General features: G+C 45.8%; 1 protein-coding gene across 2 annotated transcripts in view; it reads left to right on the forward strand.

The window, feature by feature from the left end:
• AMOTL1 (angiomotin like 1) overlaps positions 1 to 23,755 on the forward strand; it is a 324,585-nt gene that overhangs the window by 113,948 nt on the left and 186,882 nt on the right. Inside the window, exon 1 of one of the 2 annotated variants that reach the window (XM_085621410.1) lies at positions 21,437 to 21,575. The exons of the other annotated variant lie outside the window; for it this stretch is intronic. The gene's annotated coding sequence lies outside the window, so the exon portion shown is untranslated. Of the gene's footprint in view, positions 1 to 21,436; positions 21,576 to 23,755 lie in introns of those variants that run through there. 2 annotated transcript variants of the gene reach the window in all.

Below are 23,755 nucleotides of genomic sequence, written 5' to 3' on the forward strand. Positions count from 1 at the left end.
CCCATAGGATTCTGGAGAATGTAGTGACAGCGGCGGGTACACCTATGCCACGAGTGTAAAGTTTAAAATGCCATCCCTGGACACGTGTTTCGAGGTAATTGCCTCTCGTCAGCAGGGAGCAGGACCGTATGCGGGGTGCCAAGTAGACTGCCAAAAAATAAAATCAGGTATAGTACCTCTCAAGGCGCGCGGGTGCGGGATCCGGGCTCGTCAACCCAATAGCTCAGGGAGCTTTAAATACAAAATGCGAAGTGGGTCGCACACCGCTCGTCATACTAGCAAATAGCCCCATAGGATTCTGGAGAATGTAGTGACAGCGGCGGGTACACCTATGCCACGAGTGTAAAGTTTAAAATGCCATCCCTGGACACGTGTTTCGAGGTAATTGCCTCTCGTCAGCAGGGAGCAGGACCGTATGCGGGGTGCCAAGTAGACTGCCAAAAAATAAAATCAGGTATAGTACCTCTCAAGGCGCGCGGGTGCGGGATCCGGGCTCGTCAACCCAATAGCTCAGGGAGCTTTAAATACAAAATGCGAAGTGGGTCGCACACCGCTCGTCATACTAGCAAATAGCCCCATAGGATTCTGGAGAATGTAGTGACAGCGGCGGGTACACCTATGCCACGAGTGTAAAGTTTAAAATGCCATCCCTGGACACGTGTTTCGAGGTAATTGCCTCTCGTCAGCAGGGAGCAGGACCGTATGCGGGGTGCCAAGTAGACTGCCAAAAAATAAAATCAGGTATAGTACCTCTCAAGGCGCGCGGGTGCGGGATCCGGGCTCGTCAACCCAATAGCTCAGGGAGCTTTAAATACAAAATGCGAAGTGGGTCGCACACCGCTCGTCATACTAGCAAATAGCCCCATAGGATTCTGGAGAATGTAGTGACAGCGGCGGGTACACCTATGCCACGAGTGTAAAGTTTAAAATGCCATCCCTGGACACGTGTTTCGAGGTAATTGCCTCTCGTCAGCAGGGAGCAGGACCGTATGCGGGGTGCCAAGTAGACTGCCAAAAAATAAAATCAGGTATAGTACCTCTCAAGGCGCGCGGGTGCGGGATCCGGGCTCGTCAACCCAATAGCTCAGGGAGCTTTAAATACAAAATGCGAAGTGGGTCGCACACCGCTCGTCATACTAGCAAATAGCCCCATAGGATTCTGGAGAATGTAGTGACAGCGGCGGGTACACCTATGCCACGAGTGTAAAGTTTAAAATGCCATCCCTGGACACGTGTTTCGAGGTAATTGCCTCTCGTCAGCAGGGAGCAGGACCGTATGCGGGGTGCCAAGTAGACTGCCAAAAAATAAAATCAGGTATAGTACCTCTCAAGGCGCGCGGGTGCGGGATCCGGGCTCGTCAACCCAATAGCTCAGGGAGCTTTAAATACAAAATGCGAAGTGGGTCGCACACCGCTCGTCATACTAGCAAATAGCCCCATAGGATTCTGGAGAATGTAGTGACAGCGGCGGGTACACCTATGCCACGAGTGTAAAGTTTAAAATGCCATCCCTGGACACGTGTTTCGAGGTAATTGCCTCTCGTCAGCAGGGAGCAGGACCGTATGCGGGGTGCCAAGTAGACTGCCAAAAAATAAAATCAGGTATAGTACCTCTCAAGGCGCGCGGGTGCGGGATCCGGGCTCGTCAACCCAATAGCTCAGGGAGCTTTAAATACAACACGTGTCCAGGGATGGCATTATAGTGACATACTCGTGGCATAGGCGTACTCGCCGTTGCTACTACATTATCCAGAGTTCTATGGGGCTATTTGCTGGTATGACGAGCAGTGTGCGACCTACTATGTTTATGTATTTAAGCTCCCTCGAGCGATTTGGGCTGACGAGCCTTGGTTCCGCACCTGCGCGCCGTGAGAGGTATTTTACCTTTAATATTTTGGCAGTCTACTTGGCACCCCACATACCTACCTGCTCCCTGCTGACGAGAGGCAATTACCTCGAAACACGTGTCCAGGGATGGCATTATAGTGACATACTCGTGGCATAGGCGTACTCGCCGTTGCTACTACATTATCCAGAGTTCTATGGGGCTATTTGCTGGTATGACGAGCAGTGTGCGACCTACTATGTTTATGTATTTAAGCTCCCTCGAGCGATTTGGGCTGACGAGCCTTGGTTCCGCACCTGCGCGCCGTGAGAGGTATTTTACCTTTAATATTTTGGCAGTCTACTTGGCACCCCACATACCTACCTGCTCCCTGCTGACGAGAGGCAATTACCTCGAAACACGTGTCCAGGGATGGCATTATAGTGACATACTCGTGGCATAGGCGTACTCGCCGTTGCTACTACATTATCCAGAGTTCTATGGGGCTATTTGCTGGTATGACGAGCAGTGTGCGACCTACTATGTTTATGTATTTAAGCTCCCTCGAGCGATTTGGGCTGACGAGCCTTGGTTCCGCACCTGCGCGCCGTGAGAGGTATTTTACCTTTAATATTTTGGCAGTCTACTTGGCACCCCACATACCTACCTGCTCCCTGCTGACGAGAGGCAATTACCTCGAAACACGTGTCCAGGGATGGCATTATAGTGACATACTCGTGGCATAGGCGTACTCGCCGTTGCTACTACATTATCCAGAGTTCTATGGGGCTATTTGCTGGTATGACGAGCAGTGTGCGACCTACTATGTTTATGTTGTAAATCATTACCTACAGGATCTTCAGACATTTTTTTAATCCACCAAGGACAAAGTTTGGATGTCGGTTCTCTCCCTCATAGAAGGCGGAACGGGCTGAGATCTGTAGTAGAATGGGAAGTAATACGATACATTCAAAGTCTTTCTCTCAGAACAACTTCCCATTCTTTACCTGATTTCCTAGCTATTTCCACACCATCTTTAAGCACACGGTTGAATCTTTCAACCCGACCTGACCATTCCCTTGAGGTTCATAGAGGGCAGTGGTCTAATGCTTAATGTCATACAATTTCAAAAAATGTTCCTTTTCATGAGATTTTAATTGCACACCATTATCAGTTATAAGAACTTCAAGTGTGCCTTCTCTAGCAAAAATCTCTCTGAAAAATTCGATGATGGTTTGAGTGGTAGCATGTGGAACAAACTTAACTTCTGGCCATTTTGAGTGGTAATCAACGATCACCAAAGCATAACGAGCCTCTTGAGGTAAATAATAAAATGGCCCAGAAACATCAAACGCAATTTTTTGCCACGGACATTTTGGCCATGGTGCTGGTTTCAAGGAGGCAGGAAATGCTTTCAACATTTTAGCACTATTAACACATTCAGCACATTCCCTCAAAGTCCTGTCTACCATATTGTCCATACTTGGCCACCAAAAACTAGATCTTACTAACCTTTTCATTGACGACATCCCAGGATGTCCCTCATGAGCAAGTTTAAGAATAATGTCGCGCATGGTTTAAGGGGGAATACATTTTTCATCCTTGAAAATTAAATCATCCTCCACTGCTAGCTCAGTGGATACTTGTGAAAAAGGCTTGACTTCAACAGGAACACACTTACTTTTAGGCCATCCATTGAGAATAAAATCTCTAAGTACATTCCAACTCTTATCAGCAATCACGCACTTCTTCCATTCTTCCTCTGAGATGGTAGAAAATTCTTTGGAAACAAAATCTGTAATAGAAGCAATCATTTCAAAATCTCGACAAACTTCTACTTCTCCAACACTAGGACAAAGTAGACGGGAAAGGCAATCAGCTGTAGCATTTTGCTTTCCCGGAACATACTCCACATTAAAACTATATTCTTGTAGTCTGGACATAAGTCTACTTATCCTAGCAGTGGTATTCCATCCTCCTCCAGGTGACAAAATAGAAACAAGAGGCTTGTGATCAGCTCTGAGCACAAACCTACTTCCCCATAGAAAATTGTGAAAGTTCTCAATACCCCACACACAACCCATCTCCTTTCAGTTTCACTGAGAGTACAGGAAGCAAATGCCAAACGCCATTCTTCCTTCCCACACTTTTGGAATAATACACCACCCAATCCACACAGACTGGCATCTACTGTCACAACACACATCTTATTCACACAGAAAGGCTTCAATGTTGGAGCTTTGACAATCTCATATTTGATCAATTAAAAAGCATCTTGTTGTTTCTGTGTCCAACAAAACTCTACTTTGTGCCTTGTAAGTTCTCTCAATGGTTCCATTTTGGCTGCGAAATCTTTGATGAATTTACTAAAGTATTCGCATAATCGTGCAAATGATAAAAGTTTTTCTTTGTTGTCGGGAGCTGGGGCATTTACAATAGCTTCCACTAAAGATCTTTTTGGAACAACTCCATTTCCAGAAAAAGTATGTCCCAAATACTCAACAGTCTTACAAAACTTTTTGCACTTATTTTGCTTAAGAGTCAGCCTATTTAGCTCTAAACGTCTACATACTTCTTTCACATGTTCAGCATGTTTCACATGGTAAGGAGAAAACACAATAATATAATCCTGGAAGCACTTTACAAAATTGTCTAAATCTTTAAAAATATGGTACATTGCTCTCTGATATACTGACGCCGCAGAAGCTAAATGGAAAGGCATTCTCTTATATTGGAATAACCCCTGCGGCGTTAGGAAAGCAGTATATTGTTTTGAATCTTCAGTTAAAGCAATCTGGTGATTAGCAATACGCAAATCGAATGTGGAAAGTATCTTGGCACCTTCCAGCATACAGATAACCTCATTTATATTAGGCAATCGATGACAATCCGTTACCAGATTCGCATTTAATGCTCTCAAGTCAACACAGAGTATCAACTTTTATCAGCTTTTCTCGCTAGGACCATGGGAGAAACCCATTCAGAGGACTTCACTTCTTCTATGATATCTTCCTAAATGAGATTTTGCAAAAGTGACTTAAGATCTTCTCTCACACAGACCGGTACACCTCTCAACTTCTGTTTAGCAGGAAGAGCTCCTTGCTTAAGTTTAATCTTATGAGTAAAATAGTTGAGTTTTCCTAACTCCTCTGAAAACAATTTGGGAAAAGAGTTGGCAATGGCAGTGCTCTCATCATTATAACTTTTATCTTCATGTACTTGAGACACCAACAACACAGTATCACAACTCCTAGGGTCGAGAATAATTCCTAGACTCCACGGGTCTTTCCATCCTAGCATGTTCACACCCTTGACCGCAACATACATCTTAATATGAGCCATGCTTCCTTTAAATTCTATATCAACATCCATATACCCTTCCATGTCAATTTTAGATCCATCAAAAGCTCTAGCAATGATGTCTGATTTCTTCAAATCCTTAAGAGTGAAAATACCTTGAAAACGATCAAGGAAACGATCCTTAGTAATAATGGTCCACGGAGAACCAGTATCAGCCATCAGTTCAATCTCTACATTCAAAATGTGTACCAAACGCCTGGGTGGTTTAAGATCAACAGGATTCTCTCTACTATCACTGTCTTCAGTAATAGACAACAGCATACCTCCCTCACACTCCCTCACTCTGTCATTAACAAACTCTTGGTTGACATAAGATACTTTACTCCTAGTAGAATTTCCAGCAGCATAACTCTTAGGATCTCTGCAAACAGCATAAAAATGCCCACGACACCCACACTTCTTACTCTATTTTCCTAAGGCTGGACACTTAGGAAAAGAAGCACCATGGTTAGGGCTCCCACACCTAAAACAATGAAACTCCTTGTCAGGTCTTTTAAACACTCATTGAGCAACACGTGAAGACTCTGGTGCCGATTAGGATCCTGGAGAAACCGGGTACGAACCGTTGGACGGAGGCTTTTCTCCGTCCGACTCGTACCCGGTTGTAAAACTTCACAAACATGCAAGTACGATTCGCACGGAAACACCATTTCCGTACGAGTCGTACAAAACACCGACCGACGAAAATATACATACGAATGTGATCCGGGAATGCTCCGACGTGACGTCGGGACGCTTTCAGGCAGCGTTTCACGACCCAGGAAGTACGAATCGAACCGACAGCAGTCCGGACGGCAATATTTTTACGGCACCCAAAAAGTGCCGGAAAAGCAAAGTACGCCGCGAAACGACCAGATTAGGGGGCCCGGTACGCGCCGTACCCCCCCCAGCCCCGTGAGTACGCGCCGTACCCCCCCCAGCCCCCGTGAGTATGCGCCGTACCCCCCCCAGCCCCCGTGAGTACGCGCCGTACCCCCCCCAGCCCCCGTGAGTATGCGCCGTACCCCCCCAGCCTCCGTGAGTACGCGCCGTACCCCCCCCAGTCCCCGTGAGTACGCGCCGTACCCCCCCCAGCCCCCGTGAGTACGCGCCGTACCCCCCCAGCCCCCGTGAGTACGCGCCATACCCCCACCAGTCCCCGTGAGTACGTGCCGAACCCCACGTGTATGTACACCCGTGTACGTACGAGTCGTACCCCCAACCGTGTATGTACACCCGTGTACGTACGAGTCGTACCCCCACCCGTGTATGCGTGTATGTACACCCGTGTACGTACGAGTCGTACCCCCACCGTACATACACGGGTGGGGGTACGACTCGTACGTACATGGGTGTACATACACGGGTGGGAGTACGACTCGTACGTACACGGGTGTACATACACGGGTGGGGGTACGACTCGTACGTACACGGGTGGGGGTACGACTCGTACGTACTCGGGTGTACATACACGGGTGGGGGTACGACTCGTACGTACACGGGTGTACATACACGTGGGGTTTGGCACGTACTCACGGGGGCTGGGGGGGGTACGGCGCGTACTCACGGGGGCTGGGGGGGTACGGCGCGTACTCACGGGGGCTGGGGGGGTACGGCGCGTACTCACGGGGGCTGGGGGGGTACAGCGCGTACTCACGGGGGCTGGGGGGGGTACAGCGTGTACTCACGGGGGCTGGGGGGGTGTTCGTCGCGTATGTGGGCACATGTCTCCATGGTTGCTATGGGAGTTCGGTGCGGACGGTGTTTTTTCCATACGGTTGTAACATCGGACGCAGGGGATGGATCGTACTTGCGCAGTCGGACTTCACTTTTCACATTTGTACGGTAAATCGTCCGGGGACGTGTCGGACACATTTTCCGACCCGAGGACGTGGGGGGAATTATTCGCAATGCGATTCGTATGGACTTGTTCCCATGCGAATCGTACTTGGCAGTTTGTACGGCACTTGTACGATTCGTACAGTAAAAAGACCGGATACGAGTCGTACGGGGAAATTTTTTACAGGATCGTAATCGGCACCTCTGTCTTTACAGCACAGAGTTCGTCTTCTGTCCCTTTGTTATCTTTATGTATGGACTTCATCCATTTCTCAGATTGTTCCATCGCTTTTGCAGTATTTATGACATATCCTAAATTAGGATCTCCCATAATCCAGAGATGTTCTTGAATTTACTTACTTTTGACGTGCACAATAATCTGATCTCTGATCATTTCATCAGTTATTGGACTAAAACTGCAATTTACAAAGAGAGCTCGTAACGCCGTAAGAAAATCATCAAAAGTCTCATTCTATTCCTGTGCTCTAGTATAAAATGTATACCTGTTCAAGGCAACACTAGAAGTGGGTTTAAATCTGATCTCTATGCGAGCCATAGCATCTTCAAAAACATTTCAATCTCTGCTGCCATCAGTTTGTGGAAGGGTACTAAAAACAACTTGTCCTTCAGAACCCAGACAATGTAGAAAAATATTTTTTTTCCTTTCTGCAGAGAGTCTCTCACCATCAACGGCTTTAAGATATGTTAAAAATTCCTCTGTCCACCTAGTTCAAGGTATAGGAGGTTCTCCTTTCGTTTGGAGACATTTCGCAGGAGGATCAAATTGCATGGTGACACACACAGGTAAAAGCAAATCCAAAATGTAGAAGACAACACAACACAAAAAGGTTAACACGTTATTACTGCTCCAGGAATATATGTAAAAGATAAACTATATTTATATATATATTTGTGTACTGCCCCGCAAAAAAAATCTCATTTGTTAAAATTAATATTACTTGGAAAATTATGCCAACCTACTTGCCGTTTTTGAACAGCACAACTTACTTCTTTCCATAGAAGATGTACCGGAGAACACAGGAAAGAATGGCACAGTGACACTGAGCGCGTTTAAAATGGTGACTAAACGAAGAAAATGTAGGACCGCCGAAAGTCACTGCGCCATTGGTGTTGGTTACTGTAGAAACTTTACTTGCGTTGGCGCATAATAGCGGCCGTCGTTGCAGTGATGTTAACACTGTAACTATGGTGACAATATGTGCGTCAGCGCATAATGGAAGGTTGCGGTCGTCGCTGTAGTGACGCTAGCACACGCACCAGTAACAACGTCACATCCTCGTCGCCAAATTTGTAGAATTGAGGTTTACCAGGACACATTAAATATAAAAAGAAGAGTTAATTCTTCAAGAGAACAGCACAGAACAATCGCTCTAGTCTCAAACTCCAGCGATCTAACATAGAATTCAGAATGCTTTCCATGACAACCAAAACAGCAAAGGCCGGGGAAAGAATTCTAAAAGAGGCATATCAAAGAAGCAATGCATATAAATATATAAGAGAATATAACAAAGGTCTTCTCCAGTCCATCAACTGGAAGCATCAATGCTGTCTGGGCAGCCATTTTACCCGATTCATACTACTTTAACACCGTAATACAGCAATCAGCAACCTAAAGGTGACCAGTTAACCACAACTGACAGATTTATTTTCTAAACTATGATCTCATTGAACTAAAAGCACATTATTTTGAGAAAATGAGCAAATTATACAGCACGCGGTGGAATATGTTACAAGTGTGGCAGATGCATAATTATGTGAAAACTCAGTGACCACGGAATTGCATAATTCCAGTGATCTGTAAACAATGAAGGAGAAATTGCACACATAAGTTTAAAACTGATAAAAACAAGAAGAATTTTGAAAAGCTTATCAACGAATGGTAGATTTCATTTGTAGACAACGTGTCAAATTCACAAATAAACGTAAATCTACTAGTGTTAGTTTGGTGTGGATTTATCAATGTAATGGAATTCTTAATCAATTCTAGGGTTACTCCTGGGAAGCCAGGGTAGTTACAGCGTTCCAGGTGTCTTCATGTGCGTAAGCATTTACATATTCCTAATTGTACATGGGTTACATTTTCTCTTAAAAGGTAGTGTTATTCTTCTTCTTTGCTGTTCACCTCCTCTATAAACGATACTGGTGCTACCAATATGGCTGTCAGTAATTCAATGTTGTTTATTATATTGGTGCTAACTGTAACTGACAGGAGATGGGGCGTCACTTTCTGGGCAGTGAGGCTGCTGCTAAGTGAACCTGATCTCTTTGGAAACTATGCATAACATACAGAAACACATAGTAGTGAATCCGATGAAACGAAGATGGCAAAAAAGTTCAATTTTGTAGTCCTTTGTTCTATATGTCTTCTTTATGTTCCAAAAGGTTTTTTATATTTCCATCTTTCAATTTCCAGTTGTTTCAGCCTCATCCAACGCGTTTCGTCCACAATAGTGAACTTCTTCAGGGCTCATTTCTTAAATTTCAGAGCTGGATTCTTCCGTAGGTGATTACAGGATATATGTCGTATGCCTAGACCTCTTATACAGTGTCACCAACACAATGAGCCCAATGTACTGGAGATTGAGGCCGGCTCATTCTTCCATGCCTGTCCGGGACGTCAGGCAGAGGAGAGGAGTAACGTCTCTCCACCCGACCCGGAAGAAGAAGACAGGAAAGAACGACATCTTGGAGAACACCTACAAGAAGGGGAAAAACTGCGTCTCCACGGAGAGAAACGAGGAGAAAACGATTGAGCTGGAGGAGCAGCGGAACAAAGCAACGAGCCAGTTCCTGAGAAAGCTGACGTCCCGGGCGAGGAGTGAAGAGCACATGCAGGAGTGGAGTCTCCTACCCACCAGCTATCTCTGGAACCCCGCTGCGTCCCAGAAGGGACATGGCTTCACCAGGTGCGTGCCCGGTTCCTAGTTCGGAGCCAAAGGAGCATAAAAGAATCGGGAGAGAACAGGGGGGAACAGGTGTAGAAAACAGAAAAGGAGGTGGGAGGGAGGAAAGATATTACAAACAAGGGAAAAGAGAGAGGAAGAAATACCTAAGTAAAGTAAAAAAAAAAAAGAAAACAATAAGGAGGAGTACAGGAACCGAAAAGTCTGATGAGTTAATCATTTGACTGCAGGTGCAGTCAACACTTCTTTAGGGTTATCAACTTCTTAGTATAAACCTTATTCTTTCTTTTGCTAACAAGCACTCTACATCAAAAGGCAGAGAAAAAGAACACCTTGCTAATCCACTCCTATTAAGAGAACCTAAATAAGGATAAATACTTAGCGGTTTTCTCTACTCCTGTCGAGGGTACAGGTGGAGAGGAACTCCGGAGGACCTGAAAAACAGAGAAGAAGATGCCATTAAGGACCGGACTGTGACTTGATGTTCTCTTCTATAAACAAACTATTCTGTTTGAATAATGCATAAGTAAAGTTATACCTATCCTGAGTAGTTGCTTTACCCACATTTGGTCACATACAGGAACAAACCAATCCTGTCCCAGACATGTGAATGTGTGTACTACGTCGAGATGGGGCACTCTGCAAGTAAATTGAATTTAACTGTAACATGGAGGCTGAGCAAAACCGTTTGAGGACTGTGCATGACGGGCACGTGTTAAGTACGTTTGGGGATAACGTTAACTAACCATTCAATACTATAGTAACACGAATAAGAACGCGTCACAATATGCTGTACTGTAAAATTACTCATACGCTATGTATTGAAGATGCAATAGCAATACTTGGCCTTTAAGAAACTTTATCCCTGTGATTGCAGCGGCTCTTGTAGGGGAGGGTGTAAAAAGGGTTGCCTTTTGCATTCTCCTTACTATGACATCCTTTTGGAGGGTCAGATGTTTGCCGGTAAACAGAAGTTTGCCTGTAAACAGACAGTGCCTCTAGTATGTCTAATGTAACACTCATCCACCTTCACTTATCAATCACACTAGGCCTCAGTAAATAGGATTACGCTTGCATAATTAAGGGATTCTTTTGTGTTAAAAATACACCGTGAATGGCACCAACGCATGAGAACAACAGAGCGCAAATTGCTGTTGTTCGCTGTGCTTTTCTTTCAATGTGCCCTTGCGCCAAAAATGGACTCAAAGACATATTTTGCATTAAAATATAGAGCAAAATGATGGATTTGCATTTTGCATCATTTTATCATATTTTGATTCATTACGCTAAAGCAAATTACCAGAATTCTGCATATCCCCTCGCTCATCCCCTGATCTACCCAGGCAAACAACTCCATTGCATCAATGATGCTCAGGTTGTAGAATGCTAGTAGTTCACCTAAAATTCTATTTACCTCATGGTCCACTCTAGCAGGGTAAGGCTGAGGGTCCTTGGTAACTAACTCTAATCTACCCCAGGGAGTCTCTGTGCTCAGGTTCCTGTGAGGGTTACCTGCATCAAACTGTGGCTTCTGACTTTCACTCCAGGGCATGACAACACCTGACTCCTGCTCTCTCTGCCTCAAACTCCCAACTCAAACTGACTAAACATTCTCTTCACCTCAGCATCGTCTTAAAAATATCAGGGGCAAATGTATCACATTCTCTATTTGCGATTCTCAAATAGCGATTTTTTGAGAATCGTTATTTGGGAATCGCAAACAAGATGTAAGTAAAAATTCGCAAATTGTTAGCGATTCCTTGGCATTCCTTAATTGCGATTAGCAAATTGCGAATCGCAATTAAGGAATATCTTCCCATTCATTCCTATGGGCCAGGAGGCCCATAGGAATGAAAGAGAAGACATTCTCAATTAGCGATTCACAATTAGAGAATCGCAAATTAAGAATGATTTCAAGGGTGCAAGAGTGTCATAAGGACACCGTGATGCACCCCTGAAATGAGCATGTGTGTGCATGTCGCGCACATACATGCCCTAAGGGCATGTATGTGCGCCACATGGCACTTTGAAAAATACCAAAAAGTGCATCTTTCAAAGAAATCGCAAATGACCACCAACTTGAAGTTGGTGGTAATTTGCGATTTCTTAAGGAGAAATCGCACAACTTGGGTGCTTGTTATATCGCATTTAAGGAATCGCAATTTGCAATTCCTTAAATGCAATCGCAAAATAGAGAATCGCAAATTTGCAATTGTCTAATTTGCGATGCCCTTTTGGGATGATACATCTCAAAAGCCCTTTTCCCATTCGCAAACGGGCCGATTCTGAGAATCGGCCCGTTTGCGAACGGGAAAAGGGCTTGATACATATGCCCCTCAGTGATGATATGGTAGGCGCTTTGGCGCTGGCTGGCACTAGAACATTCTGCACAACAGCAAACATACATGCATTAGCCATACAAACTAGTAAACAAACCAACGCTGCTTTGATTACGGCCTAGTCAGATGGTGCTGAAGAACTCAGCAGTGTAACAGTGTCCTCTGTGCTAGTAGTTACTCCTCTGCAAGCACTGCATTTGTCATCCTCGTGGGTGATGCTTAAATGCTTTCAACAGGGCATCTTTACATGCCTTTGTTTTCTTTTTCTTTTCTCCGCAGGGAAACGTTTTCTGTCTGTGGAGAAGCGGTTGTTCCCTCCCCATTCTATCCTGGGTGGGATTTACTGCTACCATTGACAGGTGTAAGTCACCAGCAACACCCAGGGGATGGGCTGTGAAAGATTGTGTGAATGCCCACAATCTTGTGAGTGTATGGGTGTTCACCCACTTTGCATGGCATTTCTAGCATGGAATGCCCACTTCTCTCCCCTGGGGAACGGTTTGCCTCCACCTTGTATTACACCATGCCAGTGTAATATTACGTGCACGTAAATGACTTTACGATTGCAAATCAAACTGTGCATTTGCACTTTTAAATCGTGCCATTTGCACACCTGGGCTGAACATCGGTGTCCAACAGCGTCAAAGGGTGTGCGTCCAGCAGGATAAATTTAGAACTCGGACACAGCAGCTGTTGCACCGGCAGGAGCGTAGAGGGTTGACAAGTGCTTGCGCCTAGAAAGCGCGGTGGTGGACTTTGCTTAGCGGGAGCCTGTCTGCTGAGGGACTGGCATGCTTGGGGTCCTGCTCTCTTTAGAGACATCAGCTTAGGGCCAACTTAGAGGTTTTCTTGGCCTGCCTAAGACTTGGCTTGTTTACTGGCTGGCCCTGTTAAAGGACTTCACCTGCTTAATGACTGGATCTGCTGAGAGACTGGGTTTGCTTTATTTGATTTATTTATTTATTGTAATAAGACAAAGAAACCCCTGCTTAGAAGCTTGTCCTGCAGATGGAGTAAACCCTGCCTAGAGACTGGGTCTGCTCATGGACACGGAGCATGAACTGGCCATGCCTAAGCACTAGGCCTGCTTAGAGGCAGGTCCTGTTCACCGGCTTCACCTGCCTAGGCGATGGGCGTCATAGTGACTGTGTCTGCCTAGGCACAAGTTCTCGTAAGGGTGACCTACCTAGGAAATTGGCTGCTGAAGGACCTGATCTGCTTAGGGTCAAGTCCTGACAAGGGGCATGAACTGGCTAGGGAATGACCATGCCTAAAGACAAGATCTGAGTAGTGGCAGCTCCTGTTCAGGGACTCGGCCTGTCTGGGCGGTGGGCTTGCATAGTGATTGGCTCTGCTTAGGCACAGTTTCTGGAAAGGGGAGTGACCTGCCTAGGGATTGGACCTGCTTACTGATGGGGTCTGCTTATTGGTTTGACCTGCTTAAGGAATGGGGCCAGAGGCGTAAACCAAGGCCCCTGCTGCCACCATGGTCTGGGGGCCCCCAGGGTTTCTTGATTTGCAGGGGCCCCCCGCAGCCTCTAGGCCATGCCGTTGCATGCCTTGTAGAATGTGTGCAATGACATGGAATAAGAAATGGTTAAACGCTCGGGAAAGCCACTCTGCTTTATCGAACATGCCCCTGCAGTGTAGGGGGGCCCAACCATTCAGAGGGGCCCCAATGAAGCCCACACTGCCGGGGGCGCATCGTTTTGTGTTACACCAGTGAAAGGGGCTGCTTAGTGGCTACTCGTTGTTAGAAGCAGGCTCTGGTAAGGGGTGTGGCCTGCCTTGGAAATGACCCTGTTTACTGAAAACGGCCAGATTTATAGTTTGGCGGACGGGTACTCAGTAACAGAAGGGATGAATATCTCTTCCACATTATTAAACATGCCATAGGATTTAATGCACTTGCAATAAGGCGGGCGCCATGCCCGGTATGTTTGTGACAGAATAGCCCATCCGCCAAACCCTAGATCAGGCCCTTTGTCTGCTGAGGGACAGTTCCTGCTAAGAGGCGTGGCCTGTCAGGTGAATGACCTGCTCAGTGACTGAGTCTGAATAAGGGCCAGTCCTGGTACAGGCTGTGGTGCCCGCCTAGGATATGGGCCTGCTTAGTGTCTGGTTCTGCTGAATGACAGTGCCTGGTAAGTGCCTCGGCCTCTTTACGGACCGGCCCTGCACAGGGAGTAGCCTATGCTTGTATCTGTAGCCAGGCTCAGCATGGCCGAGGGACTGCGGTGTAAACTGGACTTGGCCTTTTTTGGGGGACTGAACTCTACAACCCTTCCTCCTGACTGAGACTGCCTCGGCACGCGCCAGGACGCCGCTTAATGCAGCCAGCCAGAGCAAGCCATGAGGAATGTGTTGTACCAGCAGAAGAATGTTCTGGGAGGAACAAGGCTAGACGCCAATAAGAAGCACACAATATGAAGGCCTGGCCTGGCATCGCAGCGAAATGAAAGCACACCACACTGCTGTGTTGTGTACTTCATTGCCGGGCAACACCGTGCTTGAGAGGCGTGGGCGGTGGGTCGTGTGTCAGCGGCTATTGCAGGAATCTTGCAGGATGCAGGACCTGTCGGAGAAAGAAGTCTCTCTCCAGCAGCCCAAGAGGTGGAGGTGGGGACTGGCTCCTCAGAAACACGTTTGGGTGCAGAACAATGCACCTTCACTGACGTAGTCGAGTTGGGATCCAAACTGCTTTCTTGTTACATGTATTTGAGCGACAGAATTTATAAAGACGGGAATTTAGGCCACTGAGACCTGCAATTGTGATGTAACAGATGAGGAGTGAATACGAGAATAGGGAAATATACAACTTGTATATACTTATATACCTTGTCCAGAATGCAAAGGGAGACCAGAAATAGACGAAGGACAATCAAAACCAAGGTTCACACCTACAACACTTTGGCCCTGATTACTAATGCCCTGGTGGGGGATGTGACAGTTATAGTATACAATAAACCGCAATACCTTGAAGTTTAGTACTTATCTGGTGCATTAAATACTTTGTATTACAGGTTAAGCCATTCAAGGTGAGGCATTATAGAGGATTTAGGTGCTTTCTGAAACAAAATCTGTATGTTTCAGTAAATTCCTGTCTTTTATTGGCCAGAAAATATTACCAGGTTTGACCTGGGTGTATAAACCAGAGTAGAATTGTGAGTTGCAGACTTCAACCCACCTAATAATCCCCAAACAATTTATAATTCTATCCCATTGTCAACCAAAGATCCGTGCAAGGGTCAGAATGTTCCGTCCCTAGTTGCAATCGGCGCCTTCCATGCTTCGAAGCTGTTTTCGGGCCATAACGGAGGATTTTGGATTCAGGTTTTTGCTTCTTAGTGGTTGGTGGCGAAGCACTGGGAGAACCATTCTCTTACACAGCAAACTATTTTTAATCGTCAGCGATGCATTAATTCATGTTGTTTGGCTATTTGATTTCAAACTGCTTTTCCCTTCCTAAGTGAGCCCTAAAGGGAACAAAAATACATATTAGGAAGAAAATGTATCATTATGTGAAAAACTACAGCGGCCATAATGCACTTGCCGCAATATGTTAGAGTCCTGCCCCTACACAGGCATGTATATATGTCCATCTGTTACTCACGTATCATGGACTTCAATCTGCCTTTCAGAGCCCTAATGGTGGCCTTTTGATCTGGATATATATCCATGGATGCACATGGAAACAATTCTCCTAATGGTCACAATGCCTCTTCAGTCTGATGTTATAACCCTTAGTTTCCTAGCTTTGGTTAAATATCTGAAAAAGTCTGGCGGTGAGTTTATAGGGAAATGGCGCCCTAAGGGGAGGTCCACAAGATAATATGTTTAAGTTTTTTAGGAGAAGTGTGTATAGCGGTGCTGCAGCGGTGGAGGAAACCACCCCTCTCCCTAATATGTGGTCAAAGCCAACAAAACAACACTTATATGGTCCCCCAGCACACTTAGATGAATTCAATACAAAGTATACACAGATATAAGTGTTGGTTTTCTTTCTCTTTTGTTCTTTATTGTTATTAGCCTTGGGCATAGCCAACATCAGCAGGCACACTCGCTGCGGGAAGATTTGGATCGAACATACGTACCGGAACGGATACATACGTGGTGAATTCCTTATACGGTGTGCCACATCCAAAATGGAATTGAATAAATGAATTGGCTTTCTGAAGAACTATTGGGGATCCGAAATAGATAATATCTGACCCATGTTACGAAAACTACTACCTTCGGGACGGAATTAAAACCGATACGGAGGTATAATTCAAAGAAGATTTAGCCCTGGGAAAGTCGCGGGATACTTCTCCCTACAGTGCGACGAAACACGTGTTGGCTATGTCCAAGGCTAAGAAGTAACACAGTTGAACATAAGAACAATAAAGAACAAAAGACAAAGAAAAGCAACACTTATATCTGTGTATACTTTGTATTGAATTCATCTGCATACACTGTATACGCAGGTGTGACTAATGTAATATGCTATTTATTACCATTGTTGACAGAGCGGAGGGAGATCGTGACCGACTGGCGGCTTCGCCTCTCATTAGTTATGGTCTTTCCCCATAATGATGGTAATAAATGGCATATTACACTCTGCACATCTTCATTTATACTATACATTAAATAGTGAATAAATAAAACTCAACTGTACATTGCATTGTCTAAGTTACGTGTTCCGTACATCAACCTTTATCCTATCTGTTTTCTGTGATCCAGTTTCAGGTGGACTCTGCTCAGCACACATTTCCATGTACAACACCTAATTATTGAGATGTTCTTTCTAAGATAGAACATGTTCTTTTTAAGGAACCCCACTGCTCCCAAGACGAAGGTTCACACCTTATGAAAAACCTAAAATATAAAAACAAATAAATACAAGATTAACATTATTTTAACTGGGTACAAATGCTGGAGTATCATGTCAGTACTATCAATCATTTTGTGATTAAAAATAAAGAGAGTTGTGTTAGTTTTGTGTGAATATTTTCAGGCAGAAGCTGCTGTCAGACACGCCATAGGGAGCAGTACAGCTTGTCACATATTCAGCGCACACATTCAACACTGGCAGCCGCAGGTAGACATGGGCGAGCCACTAAAATAATGAGCCAGGCTTAATTCTGAAGCCTGGCTCTGACTCAGCCCGAGGTCCAGTTGGAACCTCAAGCTCACAACGAGCCGAGCTTTCATGTGGCTTCTGACTGCCATCCTCCCTTAACCCAGGATGTGGTGTTACAATCAGAGCTGCCAACTTTACAACTGGGGTATGGAGTCTCGCATCAGCTTAACATCCTGTGAGTCTGGGTAAGGAACTTGATCTCCCTGTGCCTATGAACAATGAATGTGACTATGTGCAGTATATCTGGTGCACATGTGACGCACTCCAATACCTTTGGGTTGAGTTAACACTTTATAAGTGCAGTAAAATGCACAAAAAGGTCAGAACAAAGTGTCAACATAAGGAGAGACAAATATATGCCCATTTACTGTCTGAGTTGTACAAAGTGAAACCAGAAAACCTGGATAGAGTGTGGCTACCTCGCTTAAATTGTGTGATCTTATGCAAATATTTTTTTCACCAAAACTCCTTTTTCTTCATTATCGCATATAAAAGCACTTTCAAGTATGTGAGTTCAAAATATCAGTTGTACAAAAACTTATAGCGTTTGATTCAATAAACTATAATGTTACTCTTTAATGAACTGGGCCATGTACAGGATTTCCATGACAATTGTCTTGCCTCGTAGTTCACTAATGGTTCACGTTTAACAACTATCACTTTTAATAAGTAATTCTTTGTGCGGTGCTGTAATGTAACGAATAATTGTCAAAGCTTCCACGTATTAAAAAAATATATTTATTTGAGTTCTGAAGAGACTTTATCATATTTTGTGTGATGCCTATTGTATGATTTACATAGCAAACATTTTCAGGGTGTGGCTTGTGTACGGGCTGTAGCAGTGGGGCTGACACTTTGCTCGGCTCTGGTTCGGCTCTCCCTGTTAATTTATTGGCTCATCCACCTCTAGCCGAAGGCCAAGCTTTTCTCACACTCATCACAGGCAGCAAAATGGATCGGTTCGACCCCTCCACATACAGAAGAGGTACAACATGGCAGCATCATTTCACGTTTTCCCCATAAATATGCCATGGGGCTTTCTGTGCCCAGCGCCGTACCTCTGTGCCTCTCTAGCTCCGAGCTCGCGGCTGCCTCATTCCTGAAATAAAAGAAAACCTCTAACGAACAGAGAGCTCATGTGTAGTGGACTGGGAAGGGGAATGTGAAATAACCCCACACAAATGCTGGAGGCACTCTTCCCAAACACATTGTATTGTAGTTTCCACCCATCAGTGGAAAGTGCACGTTTAGGAGCAACATATACTTAGGACGGTGCCAGTCTGATTGTATGCACCCCCACAGCATATGTTGTCCCTTGGATCAGCTAGCTCGCAGTGCCACCATTATGCCCCGATTCTAAACAGGGGCGAACAGTTCTGGCAACCACTGAACAGGACAACTCTGTTTCCTCAGGAGCTGTGGTGACAGACTTCCAGCTTTTCTCTCAGTTGCCCGTGCTCCCTTTTTCTCAGAGAAATATCAAAAGAATACACAGAGTGGCGTTTTAATTGTTTATTGGACTGTAGTGATTCTTGTATAGAATTTATGGGCTGCGATGATTCATAGACAGAAGTAGACAAAAGTTATTCTGAATGTTAGAACGGTGAACAGAAGGAGCAGCTCGACCATGTTGTTGACACAATTTATATATGAATACATATACCATAGTACAACTATATAGTGCACTCCTACAATGCAAAACCCTAACCTACGTGTCTATGATGCAGATGTATATTTTGCCAAGAAGCCCTCTCCTGGATGATCTAACCCCATTGCCTGATGGGTAAGAGTGTAAGCCCCCGTCTTGGTCATGAACTGGACACCCATCACGGAGATGTCAGTCAGCTGCTAGGCGAAAGCTCCTGCATGCATGGGCCCCTCGAAGTCAGCAGAAGTGTCTCCTCTGATTATGTCAGGAAACAGAAAGCTATATGGAGAAAATGGTATCCTTGCCTGAGGCCAAGATTGTGGTTGGCCTGCCATTGGCCGTGTTTCACAGATATCTGCATCGCCACATGGACATAATAAGAAGCACATTAGTGTTCCTAATGTCGAGGCAGTGTGATAGTGTGCGCACGGAGCGTTCCGTGTCAGCAAGGCCAGTGTTCTCAAGAAATTAGTCCAAGAGTCACAAACGCAAATGTGTGCCAAAGGTTGATGTGGCAAAGAGAAGGCATCTTTACGAATGGACCATGTGCGTGCAAAAATAGCACTAATTCCTACAGGGCTTAATTTGGGAACATACCAATATCTTTAGCTATGCAGAGTCAATTCTATTTTTATAGCGAACACATTATAAGAATAATTATTGTAAGGTATATATCAATGAAATCTCCCTACATGCCAATCGAAGTCTGAAGAGTTTATTCCAAAAAAGAAACAATAGTTGTGTGTTCATAACAGATTAAACCGCCCAAGTGTTCCCCTAGGCAATCTGCAGTGGAGTGAGCTTGGGAATTAAAGACAGATCCAAAATGTATATTCTCGTAAACCCAACCAGGCGTCCAGGCTGAGCTCTTGAACACAGGTAACAAATGTGTAACCTTTTCGGCTGAGCGAGCTCATCTTCACTTTTCATGCCTCGTGAGCTAAGATGCAAAGGTGGCCCTGGCTCAGAGGCGGGCAACTTTAACGCGAGCAAGAAAGCGTGGTTTAACCTGGTTAGCGTTATACTAATGCAAGTAAATATGATTTAAATTCCTACAGCTACCAACTTCGCAAAAATGGAAAACTATTAGATATTCGGGTATTCTGTTTGCATGAATGTTGGATTTTCTATTTGAATTGTTACTGGTTCAGTCTACAAGGAAAGTCACCATTTCAAGACACTCAGTCAAATTTATCTGCATAAAAATTATCAGTGTGCTGTATTTGCACTCCTATGAAATGTCTTCATTAAACACGGAGACCAACGTAAAGCATGCTGGGCGTGCTTGCTCCATGCCCCACCTTTTAAATATATTCCTGAAATAGTGTGCCCCCTAGTGCTGCTAAAGGGACACCATTCTAAAACTTTTTTAAATGATGTCATTCCAGTGGCAGATTGCCAGCAAAAATTGCAAATTTCAGATGTGGATTCACAGCAAATGGTCACGTTTGTGTTGACAGGGTTTCCATTTAAATGATATACTTTGACCTGATTTCATAGTATGTTAGAACCATTGATTTTCACGACTCGTGTTGTTTTTTCAAGCTGCTACATATGAAAACCTGATCTTAACGCCTATAAGGTCAATGAGTCGTCTTTTTATTAAACTAGTACCCTAGCTGCATTCATCGTGAGGGAACTATGACATTCCAGGTCATTGTGAACACTGTTTTCAGTCCTGGGATTGTGTGTGTGAGCAAAATGCATTCTGGGTGCTGTAGTTTTGCTTTGCTTCCATGGCACTAGCTAGACCAGCTGAAATCGATAATTTGTTGGTGAAAAGTTCAGGCCTGGTGACATTGTCCGCAGTGACATTGAGTGAGGTGGACCCCTAATTCCTCGTGTGTTTCTTTCTTACAGTAGTTAACGTGTAAATGATATCTCTAGATAAGCTAGATAATACTAGATAAGCTTTGATGATAACATTGGTACATGTACTCATACCTGTAAATCAGTGCATTCACTGAATAGCTCTGTGGTGAGAGTGTGCCTGTGTGAGACACGGCCGGCTGGGGATGCCTGTCATAAATAACCTCTTTGTTTGAGACAGGTCCAGGCTGTGACCTTAAAGCACATCACTGTGACGTCCCATGCATCCTCGTACCGTGCTGGTGCAGCCTGTGACAGGAGAACATGCAGCAGGCGGCTCTAGGACCGCGGGCTCGGCAGCAGCGGCCGAAGCTGTGCCATTCCTATCATTCCCTCCGTCGGTATTTGCATGCACAAGCCCGGCTCCGTGCGCTGCATTCCGGGACCCGGGCACGCGGGCAGCGCCGGACATGCCGTGCTCCACGTGCGCCCCCCGCGCCGGGCTCTGCCACCGGAAGCGCTGAAGCCCTGGGACCCTGCAGCCTCCAGCTTTGGGACCCAGGAGGCGCTGCCGCCGCTCTGCCATTCCTCCCATTCCTGCTCCGCGCTGAATGGGGCTGATTGTTGTGTGCGCCCGGAGCACCGCTCGCTGCCCCCGGCGCAGTGTGCTCGGCTCGCCCCCGCGGTGATCATGCGCCCCTCCGGGCCCCCGAGGAGTCGCTCTATGGAGGTGAGCATCGGGAGGAGGGGCTCGGAGAGTGCGGCATTGGAGGAGAGGCGCACACATGCCACTTTGGGGGAACGTCTGGGGAGGAGAGGCTCGTTTGTGTACCAGAACGTTGGTAGTTCAACAGATTATATGTTACTTGTTCCCTCTCCACAAAGACCACTCTGCAGTGCAGGGCACATGCACGGCTCTCCGCTCTCTGGTTGCACATCTGCAGACTGCTGTAGCGCCTGGCTCACTGGAGCCTTTTGTTTGCTGTGAGTGTGTGCGCTAACTTCTGGCAGCTGGGGGGCACCTCTGGCAGCCCGGCCTGCGCTCCCTGTGGCCAGATATCTATGGGGGGTCGCCCTGTGGCCGGATATCTGTGGAGGGTCGGTGGTGGTGAGGTGGGGGGAGGCGCCTGGGCTTGCAGACCCCCTTCACCCATCCTGATAGGTTTCTGGGCCGTACTTCACGGGTAGGCAGCACGCAAGGGGGAAACCAGAAATGAAGCGAGGAGGGAGGCAGTTTGCAGGCCCCAGGAAACCTCTGCAACTCACACACTGGCAACATGGGAGGTGGTGTGCGTTTGGAGACGATAGATTAACATTTTATGCTTTGCAACCTTGAAGATGGGTCGTTAAACTGTCGGCAATGAAGTTGCATGTTATGTGAATTGGGTAGTTTGGAATAAGGTATACGTTCATTGTTTTTATTGTATAGCTCAAACTAACTCGCCTCTGCGAGTTTCTACTTTTGTTGGAGAAGATAGATTGCAGCATGTGGAGGAATAAGTCCCAAGATCACCAAGTTTAGTATAATGAGCCGGGATTCCTGGTTCTGAACTTGGCCTCTAGACTTGTGAAGTGAGTCCATATGTGAAACACACACGCAATGGTGTCTCCGACCTATAACTTTCGTCCTTAAATTATTGTATTTTTTTATTCAAGTCCTTTTGTATAGCTCTGAAAAGTCACTTTGCGGTCACTTCTGAGAGCTAAATTCTGACATTCTAGAAAAACAAAATCGTGTAGGAGGGCACGCCAGCATGTGCGATGCTTCTGTCTTCTACAGTTTACACAGTACCTTGTAATCCGAGCCGAGGGCCTTGGAGCGGGCACGGTGCAGACACACGCCCACCCACGCAGGACTTTAAGAGCTTGCGGTGAGAGTCTTCCAGGCATACATATGAAGCCACTGGGAGCCGTGTGAAAGCAGCATGCGCCCAAGGCCGTGTCTGCACAGGCGGCGGCGGAGCAGGAAAGCTAAACACTGCTTGCAGCTCTGTGGCAAAGGATACGAACAAGCGATACCAGCTCCCTGTTCTACGGGGGTAGCGCGCTCTCACCCTAGGAATAATGCCCGATACCCAGGCGCTACCTTCAGAGCAAGCTCATCTGTGTTCCAACCCATGGCATACTTGCAGCTGTAAAATGTAGCATCCTTGTTGTGTTTTATATAGTGTTGTGGCATTTTCTCTTAGGCACAAACAATCCACATGGGCATGGCGTCTCTGCGCTTATAGACACCTGGACTCAAGGGTACAGCGGAGATCAGCTATGTCCCAGTGTAAGTGCCACTTTTCATGATATCAACAGAAGATACATTTGCATACAGTGAATGTAAATTAACCAATTTACACGGTCAGTGGCTATCCTGAAGATATGTGTGGATGTGGCCCTCTTTAACCTACATTGGACACCCTGGTGTAGACACTACAGTGGTTGTAGTGTGGCTCGGTTTGGGAAAATAAAAAGCTCTGCCCGGGCAAGGAGCTGTAAGAACGGCTTCTTTGTACAGATCTGTGTAATTAAACGTAATATTGTACACCCTACGTGGGTGCCAGTTGAATGAGCCGGTCAACTCGATATTGGCCAGGAATATTGAATTAGATGTTGGTCAGGGTTATGAAAATAGCACCAGTGACGACATCGGAATGTGTTGATACATTTGTTTGATTAAGATGTAAATAGTGTAACCTGTGCAACAAAGAACACATTGGTTGTGAGCACGATTGAGTAAATACACTTGTATTGTGCACGGCTGAGCCCATGGCCGCCATCATGTGGTCCTCACCGCTGTTTTTCTGTGAGATCACGTTTGTTTGTGTTCGTGTTAGCACTGCAGAGATTATGTTCCTGGAATGAGTAAAACCCGCAGCTGCCCACTGGAAGCTGCAGGATTAGGATTAGAGGTGTGTGCGC

The sequence above is a fragment of the Triturus cristatus genome, chromosome 8, assembly GCF_964204655.1.
Source record: "Triturus cristatus chromosome 8, aTriCri1.1, whole genome shotgun sequence".
NCBI classification, from domain to species: Eukaryota; Metazoa; Chordata; class Amphibia; order Caudata; family Salamandridae; genus Triturus; species Triturus cristatus.